General features: G+C 40.1%; 1 non-coding gene across 1 annotated transcript; it reads right to left on the bottom strand.

Annotated features, from left to right (window-relative positions):
• Positions 1–2,669: 2,669 nt before the first annotated feature.
• On the bottom strand, positions 2,670–2,741 carry TRNAD-GUC (transfer RNA aspartic acid (anticodon GUC)). Its single transcript has one exon. It is a non-coding gene; the product is annotated as a tRNA-Asp (tRNA).
• Between the last annotated feature and the right edge of the window lie 10,194 nt (positions 2,742–12,935).

Genomic DNA, 12,935 nt, shown 5'->3' with positions numbered 1-12,935 from the left:
CTTTATTTCTTTTTTTCTGTCCCTCACTTATATTTCCTTTTCTCTATATTTTTTGCTTCTTTAATTCACTTCCTTTCTCTAATTCTCTACCACTTCTTTTATCTCTCTTTTTTTCTATCTCCTTTAAAACACACCTTTCTCATGATGATATGTAAACATGATGTAAGGGTGCAGTTTTTCGATTTTGATACCTCATTCGAAAATTTTCTGCAGGTGACCAAGTAAAACCACTCAAAATATTGCCGTATGTTTATCAATGATCGTGCATTCGTGTCGTGTAACATGTGCGATATCTTTAAAAAAAAGAAAAGAGTTTGAGTTTAACATGCATGTTTGTGGCATGATAAAATAGACCAGATGTTTGCATGTAGTTAACCTTGTTGCCCATACTTGCATATGCTTAAAAATCGATTATGGTTGTGTTTCTACATCGTCAATAATTATTGTGATCCTCTTAAAAGCATTCTAATAATTGTTGTTGATTGAACTTTAAGAATAAATCATGTTACTTGTTATAAAAGTAATCCAACAAGTTTGGTTTATTATTGAGTTGCATCCTTCAATACTCAAATATGCACGAGGCAAGAATGCATGAATTTCTTGTTAAATAGCAAATAATCATTACATTACTGCAACAAAAGCTATAGATGGTTGTACAAATAAGCATGATATTTATTAATACAAGGATTGAATGGTACGGTATAGTGTTGCTTATGTCCATATGCATTTTTTTTATGGTGATTAAGTCACAAGCATTGCACTATGGATGACATTATGATAAATTTTCTTGATTCAATACTCATATAGAGCCTTGAAAGCAAGAAGTCGCCACACTATTGAATTTATTTGGAATGTTGATTGTTGAAGCAGGAATCTTGTTTACTGGATTTATTAACCCACTATTGGGCACATTTATAAGGGCTTCTACTGGCGTTTCATATCTGACACATAGTGCTTATGGTAAAGTTGTTGCATATGAGATGCCTTTAGAACAACGTAATATTTTATGTATCGCTTTGGATAGTTGAGGTATTGTGGTTTTCCCATGCGCGTCGTTCTCTTTCTTACAGCTGGGTTACTTTGAATTACCCAAGCGTCACAATAGTTACACACATACATTTCCTTCGTTAAAATCAAACCTTACTACTAACCATTAAAAAGGTGCCGGTACTGCGTACATTTGCGTACCTCCAGAAAAAATTACACCGATTGTGAAAATTTCGATGCTTATGAATGGCATGAATTTCTGTTAGCACATTTAGTTGTCAAATATTTTTGAAACTGCGCGATGAACGGAAAAATGGTTTCCACAAAAGTTGTTTATTCTTGTAAGAGGAATAAAAATATAAATCAACCAAAAAATAGGTTTCCACTTAAAAAAAATTGAGTGACCTGCAAATGACCTTCGAAATGGCCTCCTACTAAAATCCTACCTAGAGGTGTGGACATCTTCAACCGTTAATTGGGTGACGTGAGGTCAGCACGTCGAACCCCCAGCCGTTATAGGAGATATTCTTGACCGGGTTACACTACTGACACGTTCCTCACCAATTTGCTCACGATGGTGGGTTTCCACCGGTCCAATACACAGACCGAAAACCCAGAGACTGAACCCAGGCGGACTCGAACCCATGCCGTACTGCAGTCAGAGTCCAAAGCACAGCGCCTTAGACCACACAGCCACGGAAGAGCGTTGTGTATGGGGTGCGTGTGTCCGAAAAATATCCAAACGTGATCCATAGAATGTCCAAAACATGTTCATACATGATTCATGGAATGTCCATAACATTTCCAAAACATGTTTATAAATCATCCACAGAATCTCCAAAACGTATTCAAGAAATATACAGAGAATGTATAAATCATATCATTCTGGATATCCCATGGATGTTCTCTGGACGGACAAATCAATGTCTAGGAGATATCCAATGGGTGTCTACTGGGCATTCCTTGATATACTATGGATATCCTTGAACTTCGACACGAATATCCAGAACATATCCAAAATATGTCTTCTGGATATGTATGTGCTGTATGGTGGATATCCAGGTCGGGACATTCTCTGGATATCCAGGACGGGATAACCCATGGACGTCTATTGGATATTCATAATATACATGGAATTGATCTGCACATTTATGGATATCCTCTGGATATCCCTTGGAGATTTGTGCTGTATGGGCTTTTTTAATAAAGACAGTAGTATTTTATCTCGATCTAAAAGGCTAATTATTGTACATAATAAAACTGCAATATTCTGTTTATATCCGGATTTAAATTCTAGTTTAAAGTTATAATTTGAATGAATACGTCAAATTGTTAGTATTTAAACAAACAGGCGGTAGTTGTTTGATTTTAAAAACCATGAAGCTGTAAATAAACTACGAATATAATAATTTATTGTAGTATTGAATCCGTGATTGCTCTTCGTGTTATGCGTTTTAATGAAACTCTTTAGGCCAGCACTAGGGAACAATGAACAGCTAACATATACTCTGTCCCGACTATCTCTGGAACAAGCATACGAAAACAAGTATCTGATGCTACTTCCTTATATATCACATATTACTTCATCTTCATATTGACTAGTTTCACCTCGCAGAAATACCTACCGAAGGATCACTCCAACTGCGAGCATTGCTACCTTTATTACCATAAAAAGCTGCACCCTCCCCTGCGGGGAATCGAACCCCGGTCTCCCGCGTGACAGGCGGGGATACTGACCACTATACTACCGAGGACTTCTTGCGAATGTCTTCAAATTTCTCATATCTATTGGACCTCGCAATTGAGCAAAATGTCTGTAAGCCAGGCTGCACAGGTTAACGTGCAATCCGTTTGAGGATAAAAATGCTCACACTGTTATGTTTCAAAACCGTTGTGACAATTCCTAACAAGAAATGTCGTCAGCAAAAATTGAGAAATTTTGCAAGTAAGAGGGGCGGGTAGTGAAGAAGAATTTTGTTCGTATTATCTTTCACTAAAAGAAAATTGAATTGAAACTGGAAAAATACAAACTGTTGCAAGTACATATTAACTATGAGAAATTGGCCCAAGTTCCTTTTGTTTTATTGCAATTTCGTCATGCTAGAATGCAATTTTAACATGGTTCGATTTCGATTTACTTCTGTTAACACATACTGTGGAGTTTTAGCCATTACTTAAGATTTTGCTCAATATATGTTTGCGTAGTTAGATTAGACACGCCAGGTTTGGTTCTCTTAGCATTAAAATAAAGTCCCTGAATGCATTCTACTAAGGTTTTGATTTACTTCTACATTAATTCCCACTAGTCTTAGTGTACGATACTTGCAGTCGGTAAACCTATATCTAATCTATGCAGTCGGTTGTCAACGGAAAATACATTGTCCATAGGAAGCGCGCATGCGTGCGTAATGTAGATTTTAAGTTATTGTTTTTCAACATAAATAACTTTTTTTTTTCGAAATCCAACCAGTGCTCAATACTTTTAGGAAGGTTGAAATTTCGTGTGACAATGATTGCTAAAATTCTACGATAATTAGTCTTCCTACTAAAAGAATTTGCAAAGAAAATCATAAAACAATCGGAACCGTTACCGAGAAATTTATTTTCGCGCGAAGGAAAGACAGTGGCCTTCAATTTATTTTCGAAATACTGCCTGATTTCTCTACACTATCATAACGTGGGTTTACCTGAAGATCAGCAAGGATACTTTAGATAAGACCTTTCCACCCCCATCCCCACATCATTGATGATATGCATATTGTTGACTGTTCCAAACATGCCCCAGCTATCCTTAAAACTCGAGAAAGAAACCCCCACCATATTATTTCCAGTCACTAATAGAAATATGCATGTGCTTCAACCCTCGATCGCAGTGCACAATGCAGAAGCGATCAATCATCCCTTGCGGAATGGAAGGTAGTGGGTTCAAAACTTCATCTTGCCAGGAACTTTTTTCGGAAGGAAAGTGGCCCTGGACGAAAAGCATATATCTACAGTTCTAGGAAATTTCCGTTAATATCTTTGCAATTCATGTCCAGCATTTGAGGAAGGCATTATTCGTAGTAGACTATGCTCTTGTCTCTGGAATATGTGGAGCAAGACCGCACTTAACGGAAGAGAAGGAAGAAAAGTAAGTTGGTTGAGCAAAGCAAAGGAAGCTGCTGTAAATAGCTGGTAGATACATTCTCTTCACCTCTCAAGAGTTTATTGGTCGAGACCTTTAGAGTCACTACTTGCGCAGATGTATGTTTTCGTTCGCTCACTCCAGAGATTCCCGAGACAGACTGTAGATGCCACGTGCAATGCTTAGAACAAGCTTCACATGAACAAGCGTAAATATCCCGGGGGGAAAGTTTCAAATTTGAAAGTTTTGTGATTGTATCATGAAGTATACTTGAAATCGAACTGATATTTTAGGTTTGCACTGAAGGTCACAAATTTTTAAGTCCTCCGTGGTCGTTGTATCTAAAGCACTGTGCTTTGGACTCCGACTGCGGGACGGCATGGGTACGTGTTCGCCTGCTTTCAGTCTCCGGGTTTTCGGCCTGTGTATAGGACCGGTGGAAACCCACCATTGTGAGGAAATTGGGAAGATACGAGTGTGTAGAGTAATCCAGTCTTGGAAATCTCCTATATATCAGCTTCGGATTTGACGTGCTGACCCCACGTCACCCCATCAAGGGTTGACGATTGTGGGAAAGAGACTGGCAGTCGGGAGATAGGCTAAGGCCCTTCCAGGTCTGTCGAGTCCAAAGTACAGCGCCTTAAACCGCACGGCCGCGGAGGAGGACACGTATGAACAATGAGAAACCTATTTTCGCGGGAAGAAAAAGCAATGGCCTAGAAGTAAAATTCGAAATATGGCTAATAATTGCTAACTTTGTTTCCATAAAAAGCTGCGCTCTCCCCGGCGTGGAAATGAACCCCGGTCTCCCGATACTCACGTAAAGTTGCAATCGGTTTGCGGATAAAAAATATTGCACAATGTCGTGTTTCAAAACCGTTGTGTCAATTTCTGACAAAAAATGGCGTCAGGAAAGCAAGAGGGGCAGGTGGTGAACAAACCGTGACATCAGGCTCAATTCATAACAAACGGTCCGAAAAAAAATATGACTTGGTTGTTTGGCCATTTTTTTAAAATAAAAAAACATTTTCTTTGATTGTAACCCCTATGCAAGAGTAGTTAAAATTAAGAAAAAAAATTCTAATAGTTGATTTCATTTGAGAATGGCGGTCATTTTTGTTTCATGACTTGCGGCATTTTTGGCCTTTGCAGACTGAATCGATAATTATGATAACTCAGCTAAGGAAAGCCATTGATATCTGGGGTAAAAAAAACATTGTTATCAGTACATTTCAGGCAATATTTTATGTTTCGTATGTTTTTTCAACATCTCTAATGCAAATGACTGAAATTTAGAATCAAATACCCCTTGGCTTTACAGTCGTGGAAGGGCCTTGTCCTATCTGCCGACTACTGGTCTCCCTCCCACAATCCTGCCACAGATAAGGATATATGTGTGGAGATCTTCAACCTGCAATGGAGTGACGTGGGGTCGGTTAGTCGAACCTTCAGCCGTTATAGGAAATATCCCAGACCGGGTTACGCTACTCACTCGTAGCTCCCAATTTCCTCACTAGCGGTGGTGAATTCCAACCGGTCCTATACACAGGCCGAGAACACGAGAAACTGAACTCAGGCGAACTCGAACCCATGGCGTCATGTAGTCGGTGTCCAGAGCATACTGAACCGCCGAAGTAATTTCCATTTCATTTAAGTTATTGCAACTTCATGATATTGAAAAGCTTCACTTCGGGGAAATACCGATGGAGCACTGCATCCAGGCCCGTAGCCAGGCAGGGGGGGCTCAGCCCCCCTGGACCTGCCGCCAGCTCTCCCTGACACTGGCATCAGCCCCCCTTGACATTAGGTAAAACTATTTTGTGTAAATTGTTTCCAGTGAAGAGTGAAAATGTAGGCAGCTCACAACTTTAAGGATTAATCCACAGAACATGAACAGCAGCTATTACATTCGCTCATTTTCTTTGTGAGCTGAAGTGTAAGTAGCTGCAAGTATTTAGAAGATTACCTAGACTTTGTAAGTTCTTTCATGGGGGGGGGGCTTCCATATCTGTACCCTCACTGTCCCTTTTTATACCTCCCGTTTAGAGAGATATCTGTGACTTTGATGTCATCATGTAACTTCCCTTCGCATCTGCACCAAAGGTCAACAGCTCCCGAGTTTTGGGAACGAAGGGGAGTATCATTACTTCGGCCGGGGGTGAAATGTACTGTAGGCAATGTGATTGAATATAATGTTGTGCCTTTGTGTGTGATGTAGTATTGAGTGTACAGTGGTCCCCAAAGTGTGCGCCGTGGCTGGGTTTTAGGAGCGCCGCAAAATGTTACATTATTTTCACTGAAATGATTGTTCCAAATATTTGCTTATTTAGTACTTTTTACATTGCATTGCATTGAAATTCAGAATGTGGCTGCAATATCCAATTTATAATAACAACCTGTGGCTCTACAGAGCCTGGAAGGTCTTTGGCCTATCTTACGACTGCCAGTCTTCCTTCCACAATACTAACTACAGTTCCGCCGGGCCAGGAACCGGCGTTGAGATGGCCTTTATGGCAGTGACCGTGTGTTGCCGCGGTTACCTGCGAAGGAATTCTAGGTCAAACACCCAATTAGGCCCGCCACGTTTGCAAGAGCCGACAACGTTGAAATTCCCCCTCCACAAAGCAGCCAGTAGGGAAACAAAAATTACCTATCTGCGCTGTGATATCACACCGGTTAATACGTCGTCCTCACTGTCGATGTGTGGAGATCTTCAACAGGTAATGGGGTGACGTGGGGTCGGTAAGTCGAACCCTCAGTCGTTATAGGAGATATCCCGGACCGAGTGGGTTACGGTACTCATTCGTACGTCCCCAATTTCCTCACGAGTGATGGTGATTTCCAACAGGTCGTATACGCAGGCCGGGAACCTCAGAAACTGAACTCAGGGGGACTCGAATCCAAGCCGTCATGCATTCGGTGTCCAAAGCATACTTAACCGCCGAAGCAATTTCCATTTCATTTAAGTTATTGCAACTTCATGATATTGAATAGTTTCACTTCGGAGATATACCGATGGAGCACTGCAACTGCGAGAATTGCTACTTTTGTTAGCGTAAAAATCTGCGCCCTCCCCGGTGGGGAATCGAACCCCGGTCTCCCGCGTGACAGGCGGGGATACTGACCACTATGCTTTCTGATATCTCATCTTTATAACACCTCGCTCTTGGACAGGATGCCTTCAGAAGAAATATGTAATATTGTTTTCTAGGCATTTTGACGAAAGGATACGCATCAAATTTGTTCGTTTAATCTGCATTTTCATTCTTCTAATAAGTTCTCTATCGCAATGGGATATAGAGATTCTCTATCTAGGCGATGGATATCTTCTCAATGGTTACGTAGCTGCGATTCTCCAGTCCCTTACACCCACTTGTCTTATTTATTTACTTCATTTCATATCTAACGAAAACACACAGATATAGTTAGAACAAGAAACACACCTCGCGTCGAAGGTTCCAGACTCGAGTTCTGGCTTTTTTTTTTTTTTTGCGAGGGTGATTATCCTTGTGTGTCTATTTATCACCTTTGTCAAAAAAATATTCGGTAACACTTTACTTTACCGGAGACTGATTTCTTCAAATTTACAGGAGAAAGTACTTACGCAAATCATTTTCTGTAGCGTTGTTGATGTTCGGGAATGTAGTTTTGATCCATTTTAATGCGAATGCATGTGGTTTTCTATGATAATCTACTTCCGACGCGTTATTGCTGCTGCCGCCATTTGCTTTCTGCACGTCATCGCGAAAAACCGATGTTGTTCGTATATGCTAAATTGAACGAAAGGAGTGCTAATGGAACCTAACCTAACAGGCCTAACCTAACCTAGTAGGCATACCTCGTCCCCGTGGATGGTTTGTGGGGCTACCCGTGGATGGTTTGTGGGGCTAACGTCAATGGTTTTTGGGGCTAACGTCAATGGTTTAATAATTACTCTTTGTCAAAAATTGGTATACCCAAAAATTCAACTTTTTTTGGTTAAAAAATTTCGTGAAATGTTTTTAATTTTTTTTTAAATTTAGGTATTTTTCGTTAGAAATTCATTATTTCACCTAAAGAAATGTTCCGCAATGCAGAATAGTACGTCAGCAATGTAAAAAATTGCGAATTATATCATTGAAAGGTGTCTCCGGTATAGTAAAGTTGTACCAAATATTCCTCATTATTGCCGTGATTAACCTAGGGAGAGACCAAAGCGACTGAAATAACAAAAGTACAGAAAATGCAAGACACATGTGCCTAGGCATGTTATACCTTGGGAATTAGCAATCTGAAAATTAACTTGCGTTTCAGTCGACTACATGCGAAAGAGTTTCGTGTTGTCTCGTTTGGAGTGTTGGTTATCTTGTCGGACTAGCATGCGGGCAACCCGAGTTCGAGCCCAGTGGAAGAAAAGGTTTTTTTTTTCTCTAATTTCATGCAACCTTATTTATAGAACTGAGGTTTCTGCAAAACCTTTTGAATTGCATGCCACTTCGTATGTTGGTAATCTGAAAGCAGCAAAGATGAAAATTTGATGTTCCGAAGCGACGATGTATTTGTGTATGTGTTGAAAAAACGCAGTTATTTATTAGCGAAAAACATGCAGCCACGTGATCATTGAGAACGCTTATTAGTTGTCAGTGCTAATATGGCAGTAGCTATACAGTCTGTCAACATACACCTACTTTCACGTTTCCCGTAAAATGATTACCTTTCCACGTTTCAAAATCATGAGTGCTGTCTAAAGCAATACTTTGATACTTGCGTTTGCATGTTCGAATCTAAAGTAATACGAAACTTTTTTCCCAACAAATGACATTGAAACCATTAATAACTGTTTGCAATGTGATATTGATATCATATATGGAAAGAATAAAAATGGAGAATTTCGCTTAATACAACTTATAAATAGGGAGCGGAAGTTGATGAAATGTCATCTTTTTCCTGACATCTCGGACACGATGCCCATTAAATATACACAATATTACACTTCATCTAGAACCCAAAAAAGGTAATTTTAAAGTGCATTTTTTTGCATTTGTTGCCATTTGTCAGGTTTTAGGTAATTTTCCCGGATTTTCGGCATTTACCCGTCAATTTTTGCAATATTCGGTAAGTTGTTTCATCATATTTTGTCACTTCTTTAATTTTGGTAATATTCTTGAATCTTTTCACCAAGGTATATATATCTCGCAGGATTGCAATTTACGAGCAAAAGAAATGCTGAACTGGTGACAGTCTTTGTTGTGTCGGGGGAAACCACCAGGTGCCCGTCTGGGGCAAACTCAGATTTAAGATCAGATAAGGAGAGGCTTGAAATAGCATAGCTAGACCCCGTTTGCACTGAAAATCCTCGTTGCATATTTTAATTGAATGTGCATGTGCTATCATTTGGTGCCCTTTTTTTTAAAGCAAGATTGCATTTTGTTTAATTTCATTTTCATTTCAATTTTTAAACTGAAACTAACAAATTTAATGGTCATTTTTTGCATTTTACGTCATTTTCCCCCATTTTTAGGATATTCTATAGGTCATATACCTATATTTTTTTAGGTCATCAACTTCCGCTCCCTACTTATAAATATATTAAATTATGTGGATACCTGATGTGAAACGTACGATGTACGATCAGAGAGCCTGAATGTTGCATTGAAAACTGCAGAGAACAATGACTGACTTATGAACAGTGAAAGGTTTTTCCATGCTCCAATGGGATTTTATTTATAACTATAAATAAAAAAGGGAGAAGGACACAGGTTGGTATGATGAACTTAATTGTAATCTAAAAGTTTTAATTGAAGAAACAATACACGTTCGCGGTCAAAAATAGAGCATATCCATCGCCTAGATAGAGAATCTCTATATCCCATTGCGATAGAGAACTTATTAGAAGAATGAAAATGCAGATTAAACGAACAAATTTGATGCGTATCCTTTCGTCAAAATGCCTAGAAAACAATATTACATACTTCTTCACTAATAGAAAAGAATAAAAAAATTGTCCTTGGTGGGGATCGAACCTAGACCTCACTGATGAAAGCTCTGTACGCTAACCAACATTCTATCAACAGCACCATGTTTTCTTTTTTCCAGTCAGTCTGTTTCCTTCCTCAGCACCTGAAGACGAAAATGCATGTTAATTTCTCTCATAATTGTTTCATTGTCTATTAATAGAAACCACGTATGTCACAAATAGACGCATTCTTTCTGTGAAAAATCCCATGTTTCGCACATCGTGCTTCTCCATTTACTGTTATTTGGACATTCACTTGGAAGTTAAAACTTAGCTTTGTGTGTTTGTTTCCACGTGCATGTGTGTGAGAAGAATGGTGTGAACGTGTGTTCGATGTTTTTCTGGGCACTATTTTCGTTCAAAGCATTAATATAATTGTAAAATATGGAATTTACTCTAATGCAAGGAGTGAAAATATAAACCCAGTCCGTCAGGTTCGTTCCCAAACAACAGTAAATAATGGAACGTAACGTGGACCGAGTATTATTCTATGTCGAGAACACGAGACATTACGATCGACAGTCTTCATCTCGTATTTCTCTTTGTCATCACTACTCAATTTACAGAGATGTATACCCGTGACTGGTATACAAGCCGCAGAATTGCAATGCTGGTTGGGTTGTTTAGTCACAAGGCGCTTGATGGTCAGACATGGATGGCCTGCTTCAGTGCTTCTTCAATAGGGTCGTTACAACCCTGAAGTGTCCGTGACTGTACATACATATGGCATGTAAAATTTCCATCTACAATATTTTCTTTTCACATGGAGCGACGTATTACATAATCAATTCATCCAACTCGTAACAAACCAACATTAATAGCAAATAATATCACGGGCCGCCATAGCATTCTCTGTTTTAAAACTTTTCTCACTTAGATCGTTCGGCGCTCAGGGCCGACTCCCGCTACCCCTTTGCTACGGCATTGAACTTGATGAGACTGTATAATATTTTATAATATATTTCTACTTTCATAAAATTTGAAATCAAAGGGTTGCAATTACCCCTCCATTCCCCCTCTGCAGGTGCCCTTGGCCGTCTGGAATGAAAATGCAAGAAAAATATGAAAATTAATTCCATCTTGAGTACCCTTTAGCCCTGCTACGCTTTAATTCTGCCAGCCTGTTTTTTCTTGTACTTTAATGTTTGACCCCCACCCTGACCCCTCCGCTAGACTTAACTTCCGTCCAATGTTGTGAGCAATGCACCCTGCCCCCTCCGGTTGCGCCACTGCGTGCCTGGTTAAGGCACCATGCAATGAAAAACAATTAGTTTTCAGTGAGGAGATTTTTGTTTGCTCGATCATTCATTTAGATAAATGAAGCTGTAATATTGCGTGCATTTCCTGGCAATAAGATAAAAACTGCTTACGCTGAACTGAAATCGCTAAGTATATAAATTCTCCTTGGAGGAGAGAGCTCCTCCTAGGACTTCGTAGGATTTAGGAGCTACGTAAGTAGGCAACACTGGCTGCAGCCGTCCCGTGGTGATGAAACACCTGGAGCGACACGCTCCCGGAGGGCTGTTTCCTTCCAGCAGGTTTTGCAGGCGCCCGGGTCTTGTTGAATGCCCAGTTACCTTGTAAGCGCAGAGCGCCTTGAAGACCAAGAACCCGGGTAAAGACGCAAGTCGACTCGTTGCCGTGGGCAGGCGAGCAGGTATACCTGTCCTCGCGGGCAAGCGGGCAGTGGGTAGGTAAAAGGCAGACTATGCAGGCCTCTAGTAGTATCAGAGCTATATTACTTCCCATTAGACATATATATCCAAAGTTTTAGCAAAATATATATAGGCACTGTTACTGGTTTTCATCTTGAGTCCGTCTTTGAAAATGCGAGATTTTCATTCCTTTTCAAAATTTTTGTCCCAATATATCTCTTAGGGAACAATAAAATTTGACAATTAGAGCATGAAGAGTACTCATCGAGAGATAATTGCCAAAAGGAAAAAAATCGAGATTGACATTCCTGGTATAACAAAGTTATAATAGGTGGAAATTTACCAAAAAGACAGGCAAGTTTAGGCTTTATTGCAAATAAATAAATAAGTGAAAGTTTTGTGATTAGCTATATCATCAAACATAGTTGAAACCGGACGCATATTCAAGGTTAGCAGTGAAATTCAGAATTTGGCTGCAATATCCAATTTATAATAACAACCTGTGGCTCTACAGAGCCTGGAAGGGCTTTGGCCTATCTTACGACTGCCAGTCTTCCTTCCACAATACTAACTACAGTTCCGCCGGGCCAGGAACCGGCGTTGAGATGGCCTTTATGGCAGTGACCGTGTGTTGCCGCGGTTACCTGCGAAGGAATTCTAGGTCAAACACCCAATTAGGCCCGCCACGTTTGCAAGAGCCGACAACGTTGAAATTCCCCCTCCACAAAGCAGCCAGTAGGGAAACAAAAATTACCTATCTGCGCTGTGATATCACACCGGTTAATACGTCGTCCTCACTGTCGATGTGTGGAGATCTTCAACAGGTAATGGGGTGACGTGGGGTCGGTAAGTCGAACCCTCAGTCGTTATAGGAGATATCCCGGACCGAGTGGGTTACGGTACTCATTCGTACGTCCCCAATTTCCTCACGAGTAATGGTGATTTCCAACAGGTCGTATACGCAGGCCGGGAACCTCAGAAACTGAACTCAGGGGGACTCGAATCCAAGCCGTCATGCATTCGGTGTCCAAAGCATACTTAACCGCCGATGCAATTTCCATTTCATTTAAGTTATTGCAACTTCATGATATTGAATAGTTTCACTTCGGAGAAATACCGATGGAGCACTGCAACTGCGAGAATTGCTACTTTTGTTAGCGTAAAAATCTGCGCT

The sequence above is a fragment of the Lepisma saccharinum genome, chromosome 2 (genome assembly GCF_977018435.1).
Source record: "Lepisma saccharinum chromosome 2, izLepSacc3.1, whole genome shotgun sequence".
Classification (NCBI taxonomy): Eukaryota; Metazoa; Arthropoda; class Insecta; order Zygentoma; family Lepismatidae; genus Lepisma; species Lepisma saccharinum.
The sequence above is the reverse complement of the archived record's forward strand: the minus strand, read 5'-3'. Positions and strand labels throughout refer to the sequence as shown.